Source organism: Chlorocebus sabaeus, chromosome 11 (assembly GCF_047675955.1).
Source record: "Chlorocebus sabaeus isolate Y175 chromosome 11, mChlSab1.0.hap1, whole genome shotgun sequence".
NCBI lineage: Eukaryota > Metazoa > Chordata > Mammalia > Primates > Cercopithecidae > Chlorocebus > Chlorocebus sabaeus.
The window spans coordinates 24182339-24209518 of record NC_132914.1 but is presented as its reverse complement, the minus strand read 5'-3'; the positions used below and the strand labels follow the sequence as shown (position 1 = coordinate 24209518).

Sequence of the window (27180 nt, the reverse complement as noted above, 5' to 3'; positions counted from 1 at the left end):
GAGGAATAAGTGTAACGTAGACAGATGACATAAGGTTTGGGTCATGTAATTTACCTGTGTCCAATCTTAATATATACCTTTGCTCCTGTGTCTGATGCAAATGTATGACTTGTAGGTTTGACAATGCCTAGCTCATGATGAGCGTTATCTAGTTGCACGGTCGTTCAATATTTCATGATTATGTTCTTATTCTCTACTGTGGCCCAGTGCCATCCAAGAGATGCTTTTTGAACGGTTAATTGTTCTTTGTTACAAACACATGGCCTTGCTAGACAATGGGTTCAGGAATCCACTGGGCCTACTGTAGGATGGATCTGAGCCAAAAGTCCATTTTTCACTTGATTGCCTTAATTCCACACTCTGATGGGCCAGTGGACCAGTGAGATTTGGAGTCCCAAGGGTTTAGCATCATTTCACATGTAGGGTAGTAATCCTTGAAAAGTTTAGGTATTTTCTCCCTTTTTTCCCATGCATGACTGCCCTAGAAAATGAACACAGGTCCCTTTGGTTAGGCTAGGACGAATGTTTCCATGTAAATTTTTGGCAGTGTAATAGGATTCTTCCTCAAAGGGAACCTCAAAGAGAACTACTTCATTCGGTCTGTGGATTGACTCTAGCTGGCAAGAGTGTTGTGGGCTGTGACTCACTTTGCTTTTAGAAATCAAGTAAGACTTTAGTAGAATGTCCATTTATACCAGTTACAGGGTCACCATGATCATTTAATCATTAACAAAGGTTTCTGTAGGTCAGGCCATTCAGATTATTGCTGCAGCCTGGCTGCACGTCTCGGTAATTATCCACACCTTGTCACTGGCAATTAAGTATTCCACTTGACCTCTGTTATTCCAGGATTCCATCTGTTTTGTTAGAATCAGGGAGCTCTTTTCAGTAGTAATGTTTCCCAGCAGCATTCCTGACTTATAGAGTTTTTCAGATATCTTGGTGCTCCCTTTACCTATGCATTTCTCAGGGTCTTGGTGAAAAAAGAGTTCTCTAGATTCACCAGAAAAAATAGATATGGGGAAGGTAAGTAGATCACACATAGTAAGTTTCACTCCAGCCCCTCCCTTGACTTTTGGATTTTGGCAGGGGTCAGCAAACACTTTCGTTAAAGGGCCAGATGAGAAAAATTAGGCATTGTGAGCCATATGATCTGTGTCATGACTACCCACCTCTGTAGTTTTGGTATGGAAGTTGCCAAAGACAATACATAAAATAACAAGTATAGCTGTGTGGCAATAAAACTCTATTTACTAAAACAGTTTGCAGACTGGATTTGGTCCATGAATTACATTTGGTTTACCTGTTTCCATTTTACAGTATACCAAGAAAGTTCGGGCATTTATACTTCATTTATTGCTGGGTACTGTGCGTTCAGGTTTATGTTAGTCATTCAAGTAAATTGATAAAATTATTATCATCCCCCTTTGAATTATCAGTCTCTGGTTTATGTACCAATATCAATAAATTCGATCAGATCAAATATCACATTATTGTCACCCTGTTCTATCATCTTTAGAACCTACAGACACACACACGCACACACACACGTATTCCTCAGGAATAACTGGCAAAAATCTTGAAATTCTCTTGGGGTCTGTGGTATCTCTACCTGTTCACACTTTGTATTTCTGATCTAATTAGATCTGAGTCTAGAGACATTGAGAAGCAGTAGACATGGGTCATAGGGAGGACCAGCAGTTCTTTTCAAAGTCATGCCTTCATAAGAAGTCATTACAGGTCTTTACGCAAGGGGAGGTTAGATTCAGACAGTGGAACAGGGGCTGCTTCTGCCAGGAAGGGAAGCTCAGAGGAATTTGTGAGTTCGACTCTTTGAACTTCACTAAAAACTGTTCAGATGTCACCATCTCAATTTTTAGGGCCTCTTCAGCTAGTGAAATGGTAGCTGAGTTTGGCTCTCTCCGTTAAAAACCCCAAAGGGAAGTAGATAATATTCAGGGCAGAGTTAACACATACTTTTTTGTTTTGTTTTGTTTTGTTTTGTTTTGTTTGTTTGAGACGGAGTCTCTCTCTGTCGCCCAGGCTGGAATGCAGTGGCGCAATCTCCACTCACTACAAGCTCCGCCTCCCGGCTTCACGCCATTCTCCTGCCTCAGCCTCCTGTGTAGCTGGGACTACAGGTGCCCGCCACCGCGCCCGGCTAATTTTTGTATTTTTAGTAGAGACGGGGTTTCACCGTGTTAGCCAGGGTGGTCTCGATCTCCTGACCTCATGATCCACCTGCCTCGGCCTCCCAAAGTGCTGGGATTACAGGCGTGAGCCACCGTGCCCGGCCAACACAGACTTTCTTCCCTGGCTTCTTATGGTACCATCTGAGCCTCACCATGACACTCAGCACCTTCCAACTGTAGTGATTATATCAACATAACATTCAATGGTAGACCGTCATCTGACTGAATTTTTAAATTGACACATTGACACATTCATATGTGTTGTGTGTGTGTGTGTATATATATATAGTACATAAATATATGAAATATATGTGCATATATATATAACATGAAAGAATAAAGCATATTTTCAATATTGCATTGTTTCCCCTTCTTATTTGAGAGAGAAAGAGAAAGAACAGAAAAAATCTGGATTTTAAAATTTGCTGTGGAATAGATCCTTTTCCAAATTCAATTTTTAACATTCTTGCTTTTTAAATATTGAGCTTTCTAGTAGATATTAACTGCATCATTCTTCAGTTATTTGAGTTGAGACTTTACCTTTCTTTTTTCCTCACTGATATACTATAAGTATATTTCTCTAACTGGGTCTTCTTCCAGTTAGACAACTTCCATTCAGATATCTCTTTGGAAATGTTCATAGATTTATAATTGTCCTTTGTGGTCCTTCCTGTTATTAACAATGATATTGTTTTATATGAAGATGGTTGTGGTGTTGGGCTGCATAACAGGCCATAATTAAAGGCCCTTCCTATAACCATGCTCTTTGCCATGTGGCTTTGCAGATCTTCCCACAATTTTTCTGCTATGGCCAATTGAATGGGGTAGCAGAGAGGGTATGCCATTTGCAGGGCCAGACCTTGAGAGACCTTGACTATTTCTACTTGTCCTCTTTTGCTGTCTGCCATTGACATGAGAGGAGTTTCCTCTCATTAGCTGCTGCCTTGTCAACATGAGTTCAAGCATAAACACACACGAAGTAAACCTAAGCAGAAACCCCAGCAGGTAACCATGCCCAACTTGAATGAGAGGCACCCAACTGGGTCAATAAACTTCCTCCCCACCCACAGCTATATTACCTTAAAAAATGTCTCTAATAGTGTGGCACTGAGATTTCTTTTGTTTGTATGTAACTTTGTTCTGGCAATAGCTAACTAATGTAATACAGTAATACATGGATATTTTGTAGCAACTAATGATCCAGCTCCTTTGCATTAGTTTTTTATCATACAAAAAATGATTATTTCATATACATTTATTAATACAAATATAGCAGAACATTATCTGGCATACAATATGTTTTAAATGTAACTTTTTCTTGAGGTCAGTTTTTCAGAGTAAAAATCTTGGCTATAATTGTTTACAATAATTTCATTTTTGGATTTGTTTATGATAATTTTACTTTTGGATCAAATTGCATCAATAATATCCATTTAGCATTCCAATAATTAAAATAAAAAGTGCAATCTTGCTTTAAAAGTTTGTTCTTCTTTATTTAGCCTAAAAATTTTTAGACCATTGACATTTTTTAAAAGTTGGCTCAGTATAACTATTCAATTGTATTGATAGAGTTCTCACAGTTTTTACTGTTTAAATTAATGTGAAGTAACAACAAGTCTTTTAAATTAAGACCCTAGTAACCATGTCCATCCTCTTTCAAATATATTTTTCTGGGTTCCAAAGGAGTTTGCTTTATTCAATTAGTAGAAGGGTGATTATCTCACACAATAAAGACATCTTGGATGCAGTGCAGTTGGTGGTGAATAGTTTGCCTGATTTTTCAAGGAATTTGTTTTGTCAACATTGTTCTAGAATCTAGGAGTGTGAAATTGTGGTTTCTATAGAGTATAAACAAGTCTCATAGCTGGAAAGTCAAGTAAATTAATTTTAGTTCTTCACTTAAACTACTGCTGAGAAGTACTTCATTTCCCAATTCTTCCTTCTCTAAATAGATTAAGGGTTACATGAAAGTCAAGTTGTGCTCATTTGTCCTTTCTCTAGAGAGATTTCACCTGACTGCTTATTTATCAGTTTCTTCTTAACGCAATTGGTTTCTTTCTTTCCCTACTGTCCCTCTGTCCCTGCCTCCCTGACTTCTGTTGTTGCTATTCGCCCTTTATTTATTTCTTCCTATCTTCATTCTTTTGATTGACCAAAACTGAAGACAAACAATCTTAATATTCCTGACCTTTTAAAAAAGAAAACAAGCCAAAGAAACAACTCTTCAGAATAAAACAACATAATAACTCAATCTTAAGGGATTATTATAAAATTAGGACATGAATCTTCCTTGTACTCCCTCTGATTCAACTCATGGTTCCTATGTTGTGCTAAACACTCAATTGATTTGGCACTCAATAAATCCTTATTGGTCCATAAATTACGTGTTTTCGAGTGAAGCTCTGATTTATGGAGAAGAAGCTTCACAAAAGAGGAGAGGAATGACTATACTGGATGACTTTTATGGAAGAACTTGATTATCATAAACTTCAGGTTGAATTTCATAAAGATGAAAATAATTCTCTTCAATAAGAATGGCTCAGATTCATTGATCACTTTTGTTGTGCCAGACACTGGACAAATATACAAAAATTATTAGTTACTCTAATGTAGTTAATGAGAAACCTAAGGAACAAAAATTTTAGGTATCTTGTTAAGTCACAGAGTCAGGAAGTAGTGGAGATGGGATTAAAACCTAGGTCTTCATGAATGTGAAGTCTACATCTTTATGTTCTCTTCTGTTTAGACCTGTAAAGTTGAAAGTACCAAAAAGACTCCATTCAAGTCAGAAGAATCTCTTATAAAATCATCCAACCACCAGCACAGACACATACATGAAGCAAGTTAAAATTTTTAGCAGAGACAGAAAACATCAAAAATGTTTATCAGAAGAACTTGTGATGCACAAGTGACACTCAGAATATTTGAAAATATATGTATGACTTTTTAGCCTCAAATCTTTCACATGCAGCCTTAAAGATTTTGGCAGTGCTAGGAGATGTTTGGAAGGAATCTATTCACGTTGCCCTCCTTTCTAATGGAAATAAACATGTTGTGCATCTCTGTCTCAAACTGGATTAGAAAAATAAATGTAGTAAGCCAGGTATCCCAGGAATTGTACAAAGAAAGAGGATCTCATATCCCAACCTTTGTCAACTCAACTTAGAAAGAAGAAAGTATGGATGAGCAATGGCTTTTCCAACTCCAAATGACCAAACACATTAATTGAGCACTTAAGACACACAGAGCTTTAGCTTAGGAAAAGGGGTTGATACAGAAGGCTGATGAGACAGGAGAACGTGCAATCTATTTGGAGAGAAAGATACTAACACAGTATGAAAGTTCTCAAAAGATGATACATGGTCATTTTGCAAAAATATTAGAGAAAATATGTTCTATAATAATTGAGAAAATAGAGAAAGACCTCTTCAGTAGATGTGGTAAGGAAAAGGAAGGATCAGCAAAAGTAAAACGACTCAGCCTGGGGCAACTAAGGCAGGCCAGTAGAAGAAAAACATAACTACTCTTGAAGATGGTATCTGCAACATGATGTATGTAGTATGTGACAGCCAGATAGGACGAGATATAGTGAGCCACGATTCTACAGTGGATGTTGTGAAATAATAATACTGTACATAGTACTTATTTAACTTTTATTATGTGCCAGGCACTTTTATGACGCCTTGCTACTCTAAGTGTGATTCACAGACGAACACCTTCAGCATTATCTAGAGCTTGTTAAAAATGCAGAATTTCAGTCCTCACCCCAGACTTACTGAAAGAAAATTTGCATTTCAACATGATTCCCAAGTGATTTGTAAAGAACATTCAGGTTGGAGAAGCACTGTATCAGAACGCATTACTTGGTTAATTCTTACAACAACAATATGGGAAGGTACTATTATTAGCCTCATTTTATAGATGAGAGAACTGAGGCACAGAGGACACAAAGAACTTGGATTAATTAAATGCCTGCAGTTAGTCAGTGGCAGAGTAGGATTCAAACCCATGCACCCAGAGCACCTGCCTTTACTGACTACATTATTCAGTTCCCTTGATCAGCGCACTGGGCACAGAAACTCAAGAGCAATTGCCAGTTGGATACAACCAAATATTTTCCTTCAGTAGCAATTACATTTCTTCTTTTAATTCAGGACTATGGGAAAATTTCAGGGTCTCCACTCAGAATAGAGGTAGCCAGAGTTTGAAATGAGAACTAAATTCTGTCAATTATTCAGAACATCTAAAAGGAAATAAATACATAGCTGATTGTAAATAAGAAATGGTGTAGTTCTGTTTAATTTCTCAGGAAGCGGTGGATGTGGCATAGAGGTGAGTGTGGCTAAAGCAAGCGTCTTCTCTCAGGGAGTAAGTTTGAAATGTCCACTGGGTCTCCTCTTTGTTTCCATGTCAGTTTGTGGAGCGATTATTGCATTTTGTTACTGGAGTTAGAATTCCAGCCACAGAGAACTCTGAGTCTTCCCATCTGCAACTGTTTATAATTCAAATTCTGAATTCAGATTCTAGATTTTTAATTATACTTATATTTAAGTGACAGGCTTCCATTTTAAGTACAGTTGATCCTTGAACACTGTGGGGATTAAGGGTGCCAACACCCCCATGCCATCAAAAATCCACATGTAACTTTTCACTTCCCCCAAATCTAACTATGAGTAATCTACTGTTGTCAGGAAGCCTCTCAGATAACATGAACAGTCGGTTAACACATGTTTTGTATGCTATTTGTATTATATGCTGTATTCTTACAATAAGGGAGCTAGAGGAAACAAAATGTTATTAAGAAAATCATAAGGAAGAGAAAACACATTCATAGTATTGTACTGTATATGTGGATACCTTAAGTTTATATCATCTGTTTACAAGATGAATTGTCCTTCTCAAAAGGCGGGCAGCTGCAGCTGCAGACCTCAATCTATGGTACATACCAAGCAATTCAACTTTTTCTTGTAATGTCATGACTTTTCTCTGCTTCTTGGGAACACTTCCAGCATCATTAGTGGCAATTCGTATGGGTCCCATGATGTTATTCAAGGTTTACTGTTTTGCACCGAACACAATGAAAAATACTCGAGAACCACGAGAGATCGCTTTTTACTGTGACACGCAATTTACTGCAGAGACGAACTGCTCACTCAGAAATGATTAGCGTCACAGCATGGCTTAAGCGGACACTGGTAACACTTGAGCTCACCACCATAGCAACAAGCGGTGGCTACGAAGTTATTCCAGTAGGACAGTATGTGTACTACTGTTGATTTTATGCAGTTGCAATTTAATAATACATCTTTACATGTGTTTACATTTCTCTCGATTGCAAATGGCACCATTACAGTGTGTGTTTATGTATGTAAGTTTTGATCAATTTTAACTTTTTATAATAGATTTGTGTATGTTTTATGGTAGCAAATGATAAGACTAGAAGCTACATATATTTTATATATTCATGACATACTTGACATTTTCTTATTTTTAAAAACTATTTCTAGGTTATGCAGTTCATCTGAGTTTTTTCAAATCGTCTCAAATCTCCAAAATTTTTTCCAATATATTTATTGAAAAACTCTGTGTATAAGTGGATCCACACAGTTCAAACCCCTGTTGTTCAGGGGTCAACTGTACATTCTGCAAATTCCTGTTGCCTCTTTTTTTTTTTTTTTTTTTGGTGTGAGGGAAGAGCCCTCACACCGTCCGTGTGGTGCCACAGCTTTCTTTACTATCTCTTTAAAAACTTTAACTGATTTGCTTGGTCTGTTCATGATGTTACTGATCCTAACTCTGAGGAAAAATTTCCATGTTGAAATGTGATGGAAAAAGTTCCCCCAGAGGATAGAGAATCTTGGAGTAAATGATAATTTCTGGGCATCTCAGTTTATTGTCCATCTTGCCTTCTTGTAACCCCCCCCCCCCCACCCCGGAGCTTTAAAATTAACCATTCTGCCAGCTGTCATGTAGGCTGCATATGTTCAAAGTGACTTTAGCAAACAGCGAGACAGGTTATCTTTTGAGTAATGTATGTAGATACTACCAAGGCTGTCAAGCTATCAACGACTATTTTACTATCTATCCTGAAAATAATTTTGTGAAACTAGGTTTAAGGGGAATAAAAATCTACCATCTTAATACTCAAATAAAATTAGGATGGTCCTCATGTGCATCCCATATGAAGATATAAATAAATAACATAGAAAACCAGCTAACATTTTTATAAACACATTCTTTTCAACACTGTGAAATAAGTCATTGGCAAATTGGCAGAATTACCTTCACTTTTCTGTGGATATGGACATCACTCTTTTGTTTTTTACAGAAAGAGAACATTGAGTGCTGTAGAGTAAAGCTAGAAATTTCAAGAGCTATATTTTTGAGCATGAGAAATATCACATTTGTAAAATGTGAGAAGAAAAGATAAGAGGCAAGCTCTACTTACACTGTTGTACAGTAAAAGTGCATAGCAGTTGGAGGAGACAGGCCGAGATCCTAATCATGACAATGTTACTATGACTTGATCCTTTTTGCGTGCTCTGAGATCAATTCCCTGCTGGGCTCTGTACTTCAAGAAGCTGTTATCTGCGAACTAAAATTCAGGGCTGAGATCCACCACTGTGGTGGGAGATTTGGGGGCAGGAAGCAGGATGACAGGGCACCTCTTCCCCATTCTGTTGGATCACCAAAGGGCTTGCATCTCTTCCAGGATCCCAGGACTCGCTGGACATACCTTTCCAGGGAGGTCCCTGGTGGACAGCTTCTGGGCTCTATGAATGCCACTGCCTCCTTTTGGATGATAGCAGCTTCCTTCTGTTGCTAACCTTGGGGTTGTCTTACTGTACCTTCTTTAGCACTTAGCACTTCTAACATCCTTTTAACTAGTGCTTTGTATCAAATGCCCTCTACCGAATTACTGGTGGTCAGTTCTGTTTTCCCAGGTAGATCTGATGTATACTAAATCTCTTTGAATCCCCGTTTCTTCATCTACAGAATTAAATAATGCCTTTCTTTGATGTTTGTCACAGCAACTACATAAAACATATATATCATTTGCCAGGCCCCAGCCAAATGCAGGTTTTTCTACTGAAAATGTTATTAAAATAAAACCATTCTCATTTGTTTAGTTTTTGCAAAACCTGCTTCAATGTCCTAATGGCAGGATTGTGTAGTTTCTAAAGAGACCATGTCGTTTGTAATGCCTAAAATACTTGCCATTTGGCCCTTTTCAGGAAAAGTATGCTGACTCCTGGCATAGTTTTGTCTCATAATAAGTGTTCCCTAATTGGTAGCTTCCATTTTTCTCTTACATTGTATATTTCTAGTTATAAGTCTTCATTATGATGCTGCATAGGGAATTATCCTAGAGGTGACATTAAAGAGCTCCTATCTGTTAGAATTGGGAGGGGAAGTTAGAGATGATCTATTTCTGTCCCCCATTTTCAATTGATTCCTGTGGTTTATTTCCACACTCAGAGTCTTCGACAGTAAATCAAACTCAATAAACAGAAGAGTAGCTTAACATGGGTGATCCACGTAATAGGTAAAGAAAGTTTACGTTACTGAAATAAATATCTCAACTGTGTATGAAGTGACGAAGTGTCACAAAAAAAGTACATTTTAAGTCCTCACTTGTGTGTGTGCTGCAAATATGTTTTCTGTAGTCGCTATGATAAACATACATTCCCCTGGGCTATTTGACCCTGCAGCCAATACAGCCAATAAAAACTCAGTGGAAGAAAAAGTACTCAACCTACTCTCACAGATAAAGCCATAGTGAGCTTTAGTTTGGAGAGAATTGGCAGGTTAATTAAGAAGTCTGTTGATAATTATGTTAAGAGCACTAACTGATACATAATTCAGCTTGATGTTACTTGACATACAGATGTAACTGATGTTTTTGTGAGAAGTTTAAAATTAGGTATGTGGAAAATTTGTTGTATACCTTGTTACAAGATCAATGGGTTCATACACCAACTGTGCAATAACAGACCAGTACAGCAAGACCTCCGGGTTTGCAGAAGAGAAATAGATTAAGGATCACAGAGCAGCCAAACGAGGAGATGGGAGGAACCCTTGAAATAGATCTCTCCTAGGAGATCTGGGCTAGGATTGCTAAAGGAATCATGGAAGGCAAGGGGCTGGAAAACTGGGGTCGTTGCTTGGTTGGGATAAGGGGGATGAAATCATTAGGATGTAGAAACTTCTTTCTTTGGTGAGTCAGCTCCTCTTTGGGTCTTTTAGATCAGTGGATGTTAGTGGTACGCAGGACCTGAAAGAACATCTCAAAGGGAAAACAACATTTCACAGTGCTTAAGCTATTATCTATAGGGTGCTTAGGGGAACTCTAATCTTATGACAGGGTCTACATGATTCTGAGGCGCTAGGCAGCAAACCACTCTGAGGAAGCAGGTCAGAGAACCAGCTGATCTCATGATGAATGCTGAATATGCTCAGGCTGGGCATATTCTCATTTCTCCCCTCTCTTCTTCCCTGATTAGTCTTATAAAATTCATAGGGATGTGTTTAGCCTCTGCCAGTGACTTTTGCCCAAAAGTTGAGTGCAACCTCTCGTAATTGGAAGATGTATATATAAATTCAACTCTAAGACATTTTATAAGGATGTAGTTGATAAAGCATGAGAAGATTGCCTTAACTCTCCAAAGTTTATTTTTTAAATTATAAAATTGGAATTTTATAATGTTGCATGGCATTTATGAGGATAAACAAGTAAAAAAAGTAAAATGTTTAGTTTAGAACTTAGAACACAGCCAATTAAATAACTGTGCTGTAGTTTCATTCCCCGTTTCTTTGGGACACAAGTAACAGCCAGTTGATTCTCATTTAAAACATATTATCTTGTTCTAACTGATTAATATCAAGCATTGTGTTCTAAATAGGAGAGAATCATGCTTCATATTTCTTCGAATATCTGACTGATGGAAGTCCAAGCATAAAGGCATGGGACAATGGGTTGGTATTATGACAAAATGGCAATCTAATCACAGCTTTTGCATACTTATAAGTCATAATACATTTTGAATGAAGAAATAGTAACATTATAAAAGATGGGACTGGGCATGGTGGCTCATGCCTGTAATCCCAGCATTTTGGGAGGCCGAGGTGCATGGATCACCTGAGGTCAGGAGTTCCAGACTAGCCTGACCAACATGGTGAAACCCTGTCTCCACTTAAAATAGAAAAATTAGCCAGGCATGGTGGCACGTGCCTGTAATCCCAGCTACTCAGTAAGCTGAGACAGGAGAATCGCTTGAACCCAGGAGGTGGAGGTTGCCGTGAGCCAAGATTGTGCCACTGCAATCCAGCCTGGGTGACAGAGCGAGACTCCTTCTCAAAAAAAAAAAAAAAAAAAAAAAAAAAAAAAAAAAAAAAAGATATGGCCTCGGTAGACTGTATTGATAAGTTTTGTTTCATTTTTAGAAGGAATAGAGTGAAGAGTAAATATTTTGAATTCATGTCATCATAACCCTCATTAGAAAAAAAAGTTGTTCTAATATGTAAAGGAAGCTGCTAAGTAGCCTTAACTCATTTCTATTGTGATTATTATGTTTATAATTATATACATTATTATAAATATAGATATAATATATATTATAACGTTTCCTGTAAAGAAACTTAGTGCCCATAGACAAGGCTCAGGCATTCACACACACACACACACACACACACACACACACACACGAATCTAAAATTTTTGAAATATTTTGTTAAGACTCAAGAATATCACTTTAAAATGATGGCAACAAAATGATACGGTTTTATTATCAGCCCAGTGAATGATTTCAGATCATTCAAAATATTGCATACTGAATTTAGTGGTTTTAAAGGTACTTGTGTGTGAAAAAAGTCCTTATTATATAGACAAGTTAAAAAATCAATATCATGAACATCTAAAACTCAGAAAAAAAACGCATGAAGGATTTACTCCATTTGCCAGAAAATGCTGATGCCATTGGATAACCCCACAGACTTACTACAAGTATATTCATACTGTGCTACTTATAGCATATCTTGAGCAAAGGACACCCACGTTAGGTCAAAATGAATGACTGGCCAGATGAAGAACAACTAAGAAAATATTTTTCGTTTTAGTGTCTGAAGAGCCTATGTGATGACTAAGACAATGAGATTAAACCTACATTAATTTGGTATCACATTTTAGGCTAGTTGGAAAACAGGTTGCTTAAAAACCAAATAATCTGAGTATTGTGAATCTAGACTTAATTTCAGGAAACAATTGGAAGCTGCCTGAATTTTTAAAATCTGATCACCTGTAACCAGAACTTTTCAGCTGGAATATCACATTTCAGAATTTCTCAGTTCTTGTCGCAACAAGTATCAAATGAATACAGTGAAGAGAAAGGCAGCACAGAGTATATTCAAAAGTCTCAGTGGTGCAAATTTAAATATCAAGCATTGGTGCAATGGCTCACACCTGTAATTCCAGCACTTTGGGAGGCTGAGGTAGTTGGATTACTTGAGCTCAGGAGTTCAAGACCAGTCTCGGCAACATGGTGAAACCCTATCTCTACTAAAAATACAAAAAATTAGCCCAGCGTGGTGGTGGGCGCCTGTAATCCCAGCTACTTGGGAGGCTGAGGCAAGAGAATTGCTGGAACCCGGCGGGTGGAGGCTACAGTGAGCTGAGATTGTACCACTGCACTCCAGCCTGGGCAAGAGAGCAAGACTGTATCTCCAAAAAAAATAAATAAATAAATAAAAATCAAGCGTTACATGTTACTTAGCATAAATATTTAACATTGTAGACTCAAAAGCTATGCAAACTTTTATCAATGCTTCTGAGTTCATCTGATCAAACTTCTTCCCTCCAGTGTCTTAGTATCTTATTTTTCTCTTACAAACAGTAGTAAAAGATGCTTTACTACTTTAGTTATCTTAAAAGTGAGAGTCATTGAAAAGTAATGCTCTGGAATTTTCATCCAATAAGCTTGAAAAATTAGCACAACAGTAAGTCAATTTTGTATTTCTGCTTCATGAAAAAAAGGAATTCCACTTCCCAGAGGAAGGTATAGAAATACTGTTCATCATAATTATGACTGTGTAACTAGAAATGTGAGGCATAAACACATTTAGTGCAAAATGTAAATATTGCAACTAAGTGGGTTGGGCACCTGGGTCTCATCTGGATTTCCCTAAAACCAGCTATAGTACTCAGGTAAACACAGGTGTAGGTCTTTTCAAAGTTGCAGTATGCTATTCTAAAATTATGTGCTAACTCATCTTGTAATGGCCACTTAAATTAACAGCTGCACAAGCTTCAAAAATTAACTAAAATGCAGTAACTTTTGGCAGTAAGTGAGGAAGTTTGTATATACACACACATGCACACGTATACGTAAAATAAAAATATATACCTGAAAATAAAACCTTTTAAAAAAGTATGGTAATAGACATATAGAAGCAGATAAACCTAAATTAAGTGGAGAGGTAGCAGTGTATTTTTGGAAGGAAAATATATTCTAGATAACGGTAAAAAGAAGTGGTAAAATATAGAAATGCAAAGTGCCCTCTTTGTTTACTTATTCAGAAAGGATGCCTGTCTAAAATTAAGATGCCTATTAGCTAAGAGTAGAGGGAGCAATTTATGCTATCAGGAACCTCCTTCTTTTATGGCCCACTGAGTTCCAAGGCTCTTAGCACACATGTACTCTCCACAATTAACTTTTCCTGGAGTCCATTGCATATAAAAATGTGTAAGGATTTGAAAGGCCACCATGAGGTATGAATGGGATTTCTCATCTGAGACTTCTAACTGACCTCATGAGACACAATTTACCACTCAGGACATGATCTAGAAAAATCAAGGGTAGGCCAACATTTTAATACTGATCACTGCAGATAAGGGCAATACAAATTTGGGGATGATTTATACTGAAATTCCGTAAGAAACAATGAGAAATTAAAACAGAATTTAGTATAACTTTTTGCATGGTAGATGTCATTTAAAGAAATAACTACTTCTTATGTAAACAGTGGGAGGGGCTCAGAAGAAAGAGCTTGAACAGAAATGCAGATGATAGTTTCAAAAGTATGCTTGCAGTAAGTCAGCATTCCTCCATATCTCTACATCTTCGCAGGTCAGCCTTCTATACAGTGTGTGCATATCTTTTATGGGCAGTAACACAAGTTGGCAATTTTAATGGGCTGGGGCTCCTGTGACACTTGGCAGGGAGCAAGGTGTTAGATCGCTACTCTAAGAATACTGCACATTAAAAACAAGTTTCCCAAGACATTTCAGCCTATGAGTTTTGTTGTTGTTGTTTTCTGAAATGAAGTCTCACGTTGTTACCCGGGCTGGAGGGCAGTGATGCGATCTCAGCTCATTGCAACTTCTGCCTCCCGAGTTCAAGCGATTCTCCTGCCTCAGCCTCCCGAGTAGCTGGGATTACAGGCAACCGCCACCGTGCTTGGCATTTTCTTTTTCTTTGTATTATTTGTAGAGATGGGTTTTCACTATGTTGGCCAGGGTGGTCTCGAACTCTTGAGCTAATGATCTACCCACCTTGGCCTCCCAAAGTGCCAGGATTACAGGGGTGAGCCACCGTGCCCGGCCGCCTATGATTTTTATAGTAAATGTAAAACATAACCTTCTGTTGTGAGTGAAAGTTAATGAACAAGTTCTTCATCTACCTCCAAAATTTTCATTCATTCAGTTATATCTGACAGAACTTCAAGGTGTGTCAGATGTACTCAGAAATAATCCTTGACTCTTCCCAGAATCTGGACCCCATTCTAATATCTGCTACTTACAATGCTATTTGAGAATGATGCCGAGTCACTTCATACTTCTCCCTGTGGCAAAGGTATGAGCTAATACAACCAGCATTTATGGTACCAAATAACCTAGAATTTCCTATCCCATCATTGAACTGAAGCCATTCTGTCTTCCACCCAGAAGTGGGAAGAACTTTGTCCTGCACATACCAGAGAAGTACTGCTTATGATGCCAAGATAAAGAAATGTCCATGATGAAAATAGCTCCTTTGGCTTCAATCTGCAGCCTGTTTCCTATGGGGCCCAACTACAGTGCTAGGGGAGGACCAGAGATTTGACATCTTTCAGCCTTCTCTGGATACACACACACACACACACACATCTCAAAGGTCTACTATCCCATCACTTCATCAAACATACCAGCTATGATAGAATTCTCTTAGTTCACTGGGACCCTGGCTGCCAGTATTTGACTGAAGTAAATTGACGATTTGTGGCAAGTCCTTTTGGATTTTTACTCATACTGCAGTCAGATGCCTCTCCCTGCCTTTATGATTTTTTCCAGCACCAATTTTTATTTCTAGGTAACTTGCTAAAATGAGTTATTCTTATGGTTTAATGTCCTTCTCTCCCAACCCCATTCCAAAGCTAAGTGTAATGGTCCTACATTCACACCTCTTGCCACTCTTCTTAACAGGAAAAGTGGTCTGTTTCCTGTTGAAACAACATGGCGGCATTTTTTAAATTCAATAAAATTGGCAGTATCTCATGAAATACATTCATGTAAGAGATAAAGATTTGTATTCTAGTCATTCCTCCATCAGTGAGGGGTCCTGTGACCTTTGAAAAGTTCCTTAATTATCCCCTGATTTGATTCTATAAAATGTAAATTGTGATAGGCATTACTTAATGATGTCATAGGAAATAGTGAGAATGATACTCCAGGAAATCTTTGTGTATATATATATTTAAAAGATAGGTATATGTGGAGATATATACATGTCAAATCTGTGATATTTTAAATAATTTTTACATTTAATATTTTAAATTAAATGATTACCTTTCAAATTGCAGGCTTCCCATTCGCAAAGACTTCATCTTTAACAGGATGCCCTTATCTTATTCGAAAATATAGATTTTCTTTTTCTTAAGTATGTCAAAGTTTGTTTATGAACAGATAAGTCTTGCATGCCCCATAGACTATAATCAAAAAACAAAACACTTGCAGTAGTACTGAAACCTGCTGTTCTCTTTCCCAGTTTTTCCTATTTAGTTCAAATGTTCAACTGTTTAGCAGGCTGAGATAACTTAATCAATGAAGCTCTTATTTTTGGCATTCTCAGATTCCAAATTAAAATTACATTATATTTTTTTGGGAAAACCCCCCACCAGTACCATCTGTGAATTGAATGGTGTCATTACATCAAAGTACTGCAATTAGAACAATAGGGTAAAATTAATGCCAATGTTAAGTACAGATGTGCCAAATATGATGGGTAGTTGATACACAATTCAAATTGACGACCACGTGCAATGTGGAAAGTATCCAGGCATAACCCCAGATCCAGTTGGCCAATGGATGTCATGATTGCCTCACAGAGAACATATTTAAAAGAGATTTATTTGGCAGTAAGAAAAAGTTAGTTTCAAAAGACCATAGTCTATCCTTGGTTACTCATGCAAAGCTTTCATTATCTCAGGATAAAAATGGGCGCAAAGAAGATAATCCAAAGAGTATACAACATTCCATAACCGTGAAACAAAATTCCCACTTTTTTCTGTTTAGGAATAGAATATTCAGTATTTGCATTACATGGTAGATCATATGGCGTTACTAGTCGAATAGTGCTGCTTTTCCACTTTTGTAGCTGAGACAAGCTATTAGCTTTATCATGCAGTGGGGGTTTCTTAGTATATGTTTATAGCATAGTACATTTTATTATTTAGGTTCACCATCTGTAAAACCAGATTTTTTAGATGAATGATCATGGACTAGAATTCCTTTCAGTTTGGTATCTTCTGATGTTTGGGATGAATGTTAATGCTGAAAGAGTGGTTTTATGCAGACAATCATAAGCTGTTTAATTGCCATCATTTCATGTTGGTGTATTTGACAAAATGTGGTATTAAAAGGAGAGGTATGAATGGTTCAAGGTGTAAAAGTATCAACGAGTCATTGGCAGCTATCTCTATTAGCACTTCAACTACAAATTTTTATGTGAACATAATTTTGCTACTCAACCTAGAAATTTTTAGCAACAAATTTAAAACAAACATTTTTTTGGGTGAATAGGCATAATTAACCTCTAAGCCTTATAGCAGCAGCTTTTATTTAAGCAAATACGTTTCAGAAATGAGACAATATTTATAAAGCTAGAATAGCAGTTTCTAGGTCAACAATTATGTGGAGATATGAACTGATGTGTTTCTGTTCAGAAGGCTATCTTCAACTGGGGTCACGGTGATATTTTTCTGTAGAACAAAAAATTGCAGTTGAAGAATGATGGCACATCCATGTTCTTTTCTGAAATGCTACATTTACACATTATTTTCCTTCATTATTGCTCAACTTTCTGAATCTTAAGATTTAAAGTGGAGAAGGGAACATGCCAAGAGGCATAAATTCTTATATCTTTCACCACTTGCCATTATGAATACAGATATTTACCAGAAGTCACTTTATGAGTAGTAGCAGTGTTTATCATAATATTCCCCCCAGTCAAATACTCTCATCCAAATGACAAAAAGACTAGGTTAATTTATAGTAACTCAGAACAATATGTACTTACTGAGAATGTAATATATACAAGGGGCTACAGACGAAACATTATTGACTAAACAGCTCTTAGTGTACTTATCATCTTAAAAGAGATCCAAATAATGGAAGGCAAAGCAAAAATGAAGCAAATGATATGAGAAGTGTAAGAATTTTTAATAAGGAGAAGTCACTTAGGTTGTAGGGATCAGGATCCCCTGCAGAGCAGGGTGTAGTTTTGTGCTGAGTTGATGGAGACTCCAGGTGGAGTAAACAGCATGAACAAATGTAGGAAAAAATCTAGGGAGTAAGAATCATTTGTTTACCCTGCAAGGTGAGAAATGAGAGTGACTTGGACTAGGATGGCAGAGGACTAGGATGGCGAGATGGGGCATGGCTCTGGAAATAGTTGGATTGTAGAGGTTCAAGAATTGGCTAATTATTAGAATGTGAGGGATGAGAAATGACGAAGAGAAAAGGTTGACTACAATTTTAAGTAGAGTGTGGATGAAACATCAGGAGCAAATGTTAAGAAGCATTATTTGTATCAGCTCTGTAGGTCCTGGAGAATCTCGAATATCCACCCTGTTTTGGCTTAAGCTAAAAAAAAAAAAAAAATTATTTACAGTTCAGGTTAGTGGGAAGGATTCTGCAGAAATGCCCTCGAGGGCAACAAGAACCGTAGACATGGACAATGTCAGGAATACATTCTTCTCCATCTCCTCTGACTCTTTACTGGCTTCATTCTCTGGGACAGCGTATCCACACATCAATGAGTTTCAAGCTTACAACTTTGCAGTGCTATGATTAACCTTTCCTCAAATTCCATTTGAAAATTTCGGGAAAAGACACTGAGTGTTCCAGCTGAATCACATGACCATACCCGGACCACTTACCGTAAACCACTGTGAATCATGTCTTCATTCTTCAGGCCAATGGGCAGCCTACCTCTCTCTGCAGAAGTACCCATTTGGTATGAAGGAGCATTTTCCAGAATAATAGAATGAGGGTGGGAAGGGAGAACAAGTAAAACAGTAACTATTCATTAAGCCAGACTTAAGACTGACATATTTAATATATTGGTAAATAAATATATGATACATAAATGTAAATATATTAAAATAAATATGTGTATATAACACATTATATAAATGTATATTTCTCTGTTATTATCTTTGCCCCTTCCTAAATATAATCCTTCTAGTAGATGATATTTTCACTCGTTGACTTGAAGACATTGACGCAGCAATCCCCTTTCTCTCTCCTACACCGTCAGTTTTCCCCTATCTATGGGATCTTTCCCATCAGCACACTCACTTGCTATTGTTCTTCCATCATAAAAATAAACTTCCTCTTAACTCCATCTTCCCCATTAGCTACTCTTTCTCTCTGCTACTCTCTTGAAACTAGCATCTTTACTCTGACTTCAATTTCTTTTTTTTTTTTTCGAGATGGAGTCTCGCTCAGTCATCCAGGCTGGAGTGCAGTGGCGCGATCTCAGCTCACTGCAAGCTCCGCCTCCGGGGTTCACCCCATTCTCCCGCCTCAGCCTCCGGAATAGCTGGGACTACAGGCGCCCGCCACCACGCCCGGCTAATTTTGTTTTTGTAGTTTTAGTAGAGACGGGGTTTCACCGTGTTAGCCAGGATGATGTCGATCTCCTGACTTTATGATCCGCCCGCCTCGGCCTCCCAAAGTGCTGGGATTACAGATGTGAGCCCCCGTGCCCGGCCCAGCTTCTTTCATTTTATTCTCTCTTAAGCCCACTCCACCAGGCTTCTGTCCTCACCACTTTACCAATAGAAGAGACTTACAGATTTTATCAATTACACTCACGTTGACCAATTCTTGAACCCCATTTTATTTGACCTATCAGCAACATTTACAACATACAATCATTCCTTCCTTGCTACCTTTGTTTTGTCTTGCTAATTGAATTTTCTTCTCCTATTGGTCTGTCCTTAGTTTTCCTTGAGCTTCTTGCTGATCATTGATGACTTGCTGTTGAAGGCATGATGGCTCCAACCTTGACCCTTTCTTTTTCACCTTGCCTACTCAAAATCCTATGCAGACATCCAAGATACCTCAATTTAACATGCATAAAACATAACTTTTTAATATGCATCCCAAAACCTACTCGTACACTGTGATGGGCTGAATTTATATCTCTCCTGCCTTCCTAAATTCATGTGTTTAAGTCCTAACCCCCAGCACCTCAGAGTGTGACTGCATTTGGAGATAGGGCCCTTTAATGAAGTAATTATGGTAAAATGAGACCATACAGGTGAGCCCTGATTCAATCTGACTGGTGTCCTCATAAAGCCAGGTGCGGCAGCTCACACCTCTAATCCCAGCACTTTGGAAGGCTGAGGCAGGCAGATCACTTGAGGCCAGGAATTCAAAACCAACCCGTTCAACACTGCAAAATCCCATCTCTACTAAAATTACAAAAAATAAAAAAAAATTAGCCAGGTGTGGTTTTGCAAGACTGTAGTCCCAGCCACTTCGGAGGCTGAGGCACGAGAATTGTTTGAACCTGAGAGGCAGAAGTTGCAGTGTCAAAACTCCATCTCAAAAAAAAAAAAAAAGTAAACAAGTGCTAGACGTCAGTGGACATAGAGGAATGTCCATATGAGAACACAGCAAGAAGGCTGCTGTCTGCAAGCCAAGGAGAGAGGCCTCAAAAGAAACTAAACCTGCTGACACTTTGATCTTGATCTTGGACTTCTAGCCTCCAGAACAGTGAGAAAATAATTTATGTTGTTAAAGCCACCCAGTCTGTAGTATTTTGTTATGGCAACCCTAGCAGATTAATATACACACAGTCTTCCCCAAGTCAGTTCACTACAATTTCATGCTTCTTTTGCCCATGCTCAAATCTATAGAGTTATCCTGGACTTTTCTTTTTCTTCCGTCCTGTGTTCATCCTTTCAGAAATCCTGTGGTCTGTAAGTTCAGAATCGAATCTACTTTTCACCACCTCTTGTACTACTTCCCTTGCTCCGGATCATCATCATCTCTTGCCTTGATTACTGCAGCAGCTCTTTAACTGCTTAACCTGATTTCATCTTTGCCCCTCTCCCCACCTCTATCCTCCCACAGTCTATTCTTCATACCTCAGCTGGACTGATACTTTAAAAAGTAAGCAAAAAATGTCAACTCTCTGCTCAACAGCTCCCCATTTCACTCAAGTAAAAGCCAAAATTCTTACACTTGCCTTCAGGGCCCTAGAATACCTCTGATCACCTCCCATGCCATTTCTGACTTCATTTTCTCCAACTTTCTCTTTCACTCATTCGGCTCCATCTATATTGAAGGCTTTCAGCCTTAGGGCTTTGCACAAAGTGTTGCACCTGCTAAAATCCTTATCCTCTGAAATACTTTATACTTACTCATTTCCTTTAAGTCCTTGCTCAAATGCCACCTCAAAAGTCCTCCCAGCCTGAGTTATTTACAATGAATATCCCCTCTAATGCCTGTACTGCTGACCCTCCTTACCACCATCTGACATGCTATGTAATTTTGTTAACATAATATTTTAAAATCTGTTTTGTTATATTTCTCCTCTAGAATGTAAAATCCACAAAGGTAATGATTTTTCATCTGTTTTGTTCATTCATGTGTCAATTACCTTGAATGCCTGCCACATAGTAGGTGATCATGAAATCTTTGTGGAATAAATAAATGAATGGAATATAAGGTAGAAACAAATGTTAATAAAACAACACCCAGCTTAAGAAATAAAATATTACTAAAACTTTGAAGCCCTCCATGTACTTCCCACATTCACCTTTCCTCAAACAGAAGCAGTATTTCTTACTTACCATTCCTTTGAATATCTTCATAGTTATACTATATACAAAAGTATCCCAATGCTAAGACACAGTTTTTAGTTTTGTGTGTATTTTAAATTGAAAACGTGTAACTGTACTTGCTCTTTTCCCCAGTATTATGTTTCAGGATTCAGGATTTTTGCTAAATGAACAGATGATAGCTGCTCTTGCCAAAGGGGGAAAATTGGGTGTAACTATGTGAAATAATTGATATGTTAATCTGTCTCACTATAGTAACCATTTTACTATATATGTATCTTATAATATCATGTGGCATACCTTAAATATACACAATAAAATTCATTTAAAAAAATAAAAAGTGCTAGCCTCTTGTTTACAACATACGTTGCAAATCTTTTCTTCCAGCGTGTCATTTGCCTTTTGAATTTGCTAATGGTGATATTTATCATTCATAAGAATTCTATTTTTAGACATTTAAATTTACCAATATTTAATTATAGTACAAATAGATTTTGAGTCACAGTTTGAAAGCCTTCTCTCTCTCATCAGGTTCTAAAGCAATTCATTCACTTTTTCTACTTGTATGGTTTTACTTTGTATATTCAGACCTCTCAAGAGAGATTTAGACTTAGAGATTATTTTTCTATGTAGTGTGAGGCATGAATCCAATTTCATCTTTATGCAAATGGCTGTCCAGTTGCAGACTATTAAAACTTCCATCCTTGTCCCAGATGATCTGACAATTTTTAATATGGTACTAGACATATAAAAGAAGTCACCTTTTATTATCTTTAGCTCCTTGATGCCTGTTGATATGGCCATATTCGTTTTCTAAAACACAATATTACACATTTAACCTTTTCTTTTTTTAGAGTCCACATATATGTGAGATTATGCAATATTTTTCTTTCTGTATCTGGCGTTTTTGACTCAGCAAAATGTACTCTATTCATAGTCTATTTGTGTTGTGGCAAGTGGCAGGATCTCCTTTTTAAGGCTGAATAATATACCCTTGTATATATACCATCATTTCTTTATCCATTCACCACTGATCAATACTTAAATTGTTTCCATATCTTAGCTATTGGGAATAATACTTCAATGAACATGGGAGTGCAGATATATTTCTGGGGTGATGATTTCTTGGGTATATACCCAGAAGAGAGATTATGGGTCATATAGTAATTCTGTTTTTAGTTTCTCTGGGAACCTCCACAATGTTTTCCATAATGGCTGTACAAATCAACATTCCCATCAACAGTGTACAAGGGTTTCCTTTTCCTCACACCCTTGCCAATATTTACAATAGCCATCCTGACAGGTGTGAGGTGATACCTCATTGTGGTTTTCATTTTCATTTTCCTAATAATTAGTGATGTTGGATATCTTTTAATATACCTGCTGGCCATTTTTATGTCATCTTTGGATAGATGTCTATTCAAATCTTTTACATATTATTTAACCAGGTTATATATTTCCTTGCTATTAAGTTGTATAAGTTCTTTATAAATCTTGGGTATTAACCCCCATTAGATACATGGTTTGCAAATATTTTTTCCCAAGCTTTAGGTTACCTTTTTATTTTGTTGTTTCTTTCCCTTGCTGTCCAAAAGCTTTTTAGTTTGAGGTAGTCTCATTTATTTACTTTTGTTTTTGCAGCCTGAACTTTTGGTGGGATACCAAGAAATCATTGCCAAGGCCAATATCAAGGAGATTTCCCCCTGTGTTTGCTTCTGTGAGTTTTATAGTGGTAAGTCTGACGTTTAGGTCTTCAATCCATTTTGAGTCAATTTTTGTGTATGGTGTAAAATAAGGGTCCGGTTTCATTCTTTTGCATATGGAAATCTAATTTTCCCAGTTCCTTTAATTGAAGAGCTCATCCTCTCCTTATTGTGTCTTCATGTTGATCTTGCTAAAAATTAGTTAACTATATGTGTTTAGATTTATTTCTGGGCTTTCTATTTTGTCCCAGTAGCCTACATGTCTGTTTTTATGCCAGTACTATGCTGTTATGATTACTATAGATTTATAATAGAATTTTAAATAGGGAAGTGTGATGCCTCTAATTCCTTTTATTTCAGAATTGCTCTGGCTATTTGGGGTGTTTTGTGGTTCCATATGAATTTTTGGATTGTTTGTTTTATTTCTGTGAAGAATGCCACTGAGATTTTGATAGGATTTGTTTTGAATCTATATACTTCTTTGGGTAGCATGGACATTTTAATGATATTCTTCTGATCCTTGAATATGGTATATCTTTCCATTTATTTGTGCTGTGTTCATTTCTTTCATTAATAATTTATACTTTTTAGTGTACGTATTTTTTATCTCCTTGGTTATATTTATTCTTAAGTGTTTTTAATGCCATCCTTAATAGGATTGTTTTCTTGATTTATTTTTGGCTAGGTCATTATTTGTGTATAGAAATACCACAAATTTTTGTACTTTGAATTGATGTCTCGCAACTTTACTGAATTCATTTATTAGGTCTAACAGGTTTTTTTGGTGAAATCTTTGGTATTTTCTACATATAAGATTATGTCATCTGCAAATAGAGATATTTTCCAATTTGGATATCTTTTATTTCTATGTTGATTGGAAGTGCTAAGAGTGGACATCCTTGCCCTATACTGGATCTTAGAGGAAAAGCTTTGAGTTTCCCCTGACTGATTATAACGTTAGCTGTGTATTTTTCATAAATGGACTTTATTAGGTTGAGAAACTTTCTTTCCGTACCTAAACTATTAAGAGTTTTCAGGAAGAACAGATGAACTTTAAATTTTGTCAAATGCCTCTCTGCCTTGATAAGATAATGTGGTTTTTGTTTTTCAGTCTGTTAATATGATGTATGACATTGATTTATTTGCATGTATTAAACCAGACTTGCATGCCAGGGATTAAATCCCCCTTTATCATGATGTATAATATTTTTGATGTGATGTTAAATTTGATGTTCTATTATTTTATTGAGTTTTTTTGCATCAATATTTATCAGAAGTACTGGACTATAGTTTCTTTTCTTTTGGTGTTGATGTCTGACTTGTAACACATTGACAAAACCAGTACCATCTTGATACTTGTTAGGAAGTACTCCTTCCAGCTCTAGTTTTTGGAAGAGTTTAAGAAGTACTGGTATTAATTCTTTTTTGAGTATTTGTTAGAATTCAGCCATCAGGCTACCTCGTCTGGGCTTTTTGTTATTGGGAGGTTTCTATTTACTATTTTAATCTCTTTGTTATTGGTCTGTTCAGACTTTCTATTTCTTCTTGATTCAAGCTTGATATGCTAGATTTTGTTAGACATTTATCCATCTCCTTTTTTATGAAATTTGTTGTCATATACTTGTTCGTAATAGTCCCTTATGATCCTTTTTATTTCTAAGGCATCTGTTGTAATGTCTCTACTTTCATTTCTAATTTTATATATATGAGTCTTCTTTGTTCTTCAGTCTAGCAAAGGGTTTGTTGATTTTGCTTATTTTTTAAAAAATCAACTCTTATTTTTACTAATCTTTTCTATGGTTTTTATAGTTTCTATTTCTGTTTTAAACTTTATTACTTTCTTCTTTCTGCTACCTTTGAGTTTAGTTTATTTTTCTTTTTCCTTGTGACATAATGTTAGGCTATTTATTTGGGGTTTTTCTTCTTTTTTAAGGTAGGAATTTATTGCTATAAACCTCTCTTAAAAATGCTTTTGCCATGTCCCACGGATTTTGGTATGCTGTGTTTCCATTGCTGTTTCTCTCAAAATATTTCTATATTTTTATTATTTCTTTGTCTCATTGTTTGTTTAGGAGACCATTGTTTAATTTTCACATATTTGTGAATTTTTCAATATTTCTCCAAAATTCTAGTTTTATATCATTGTAATTGAAAACAATACTTAATATGATTTTGATCTTCTTAAATTTGTTAAGACTTGTTTTGTAGCCTACTATGTGGTCTATCCTGGAAAATATTACACATTCACTAGAGAAGAATGTGTATTCTGCTGCTGTTGAGTGAAACGTTCTGTATGCATCAGTTAGGTGCATTTTACCTAAAATACATTTCAATTCCAGCATTTGCTTATTAACTTTCTGTCTTATTGATCATTGTTGGAAGTGGAGTACTGATGTTTCCTACTATTATTCTATTATTGTATTGCTATCTATTTTTCCCTTCATGTCCATTAAACTTTGCCATGTATATGTACACACACACACACACACACACACACACACACACACACGCTCTGATGTTAGGTGCATATATATTTACAACTGTTATGTCCCTTTTGATGAATTGAGCACTTTATCATTAAGTAGTGACCCTATTTTGTCTCTTGTGACAGTTTTTGACTTGAAGTGTATTTTATCTCGTATAACTTTAGCCACCTCTGCTCACTTTTGATTACTATTTGCATGGAATAGTTTCCTCCATCCCTTCACTTTCAAATTATGTATGTCTTTAAATCTAAAATGACTATCTTGTGGGCAGCATATAGTTGGATCTTATTTTCTATTTATTCAGCCACTCTATGTCTTTTTCTTGGATAATTTAATCAATTTACATTGAAAGTAATTATTGATGGGTAAGGATTTACTACTGCTATTTTGTTAATTATTTTAATACTATTTTTACCTATCAGTTTGGCAAAAGTTTAAGATTGATCACACACTCTGTTGTTGAGGTTGTGGACAAACAGGAGCTTTTATACAATACCTAAGGAAATGCAGTAAATGTGATACCTATAAAATGGAATTTGGTAATATCTAAAAAAAACTCCATTCCTACCTACATTTTGTTCAGTAAACTCTGAATATTTACCTTGAAGGTATCATGTTAATATGAAAAAATGTACAAGGTATTCACTGAACTACTGCAGAATTATTGCATTATATGTAATTGCAAAATTTTGTAAACAATTGAAGGTCTATCCACAGGAGATTGCTAGAATAAACTACGGTGTATCTACACAATGGCATATATCTGTGCAATAGTAAAGAATCAGGAATATCTCTAGAAACCGATATACAGTGATTTCCAGGATATATTTTTAAGTTAGAAAAGCAACATACAAAAGAATATGTATAGTATATCATACTATATACATAAATAATATGTACTTTATATATTTAGAATATATAAACAAGTGGTAATAAAATTATATGTCTGTGTATATGTGTGTGTGTATGTGTGTTTGTGCTTATTTTCTCTACTTCTTTCTACACCTATCATAGGAAGGAGGGCAAATAAGCTTATGCATGCACAAAAAGAAACATAGAAAACAAGAAGGATAATCCAAAAAAGAAAAAGAAATGGATTGTCTACAAGGGTTAGAGAGGGATGAGATAGAAGGAATATGGGAGCAACACTTGGAGTATACTCTTTTTTATACTTTTCATGTTGGAACCATATTCACATTCTGCAGATACAAGAAGTTTAAAATGACAAGGTTAAACAAATTCCTAAAAATGAATACAAACAGAAAAAACCTAACTATACATAACAGAGATTAACTTTACCTAGTAAAATTAGCTGTTTTTAATGGTGTTGGTATAGTAATCCTGAAATGATTCTTAAGTATTGTGGGAATCAGGAATTTTATAAATATTTAGATATTGTCAGAAACCAGGGTTCTCACTGTTAGTAAAGAGAGATACCAATAAGGAATTAGGGAGTGCAAGAAAGAATTTTGT

At 36.5% G+C, this 27180-nt stretch overlaps 1 long non-coding RNA gene across 1 annotated transcript in view; it reads left to right on the top strand.

The window, feature by feature from the left end:
- Positions 1-27180, top strand: part of LOC140712842 (uncharacterized) — a 231258-nt gene that overhangs the window by 9770 nt on the left and 194308 nt on the right. The window contains exon 2 of the long non-coding RNA XR_012094649.1: positions 23160-23250. This is a non-coding gene — a long non-coding RNA (uncharacterized lncRNA). The remainder of the gene's footprint in view (positions 1-23159; positions 23251-27180) is intronic.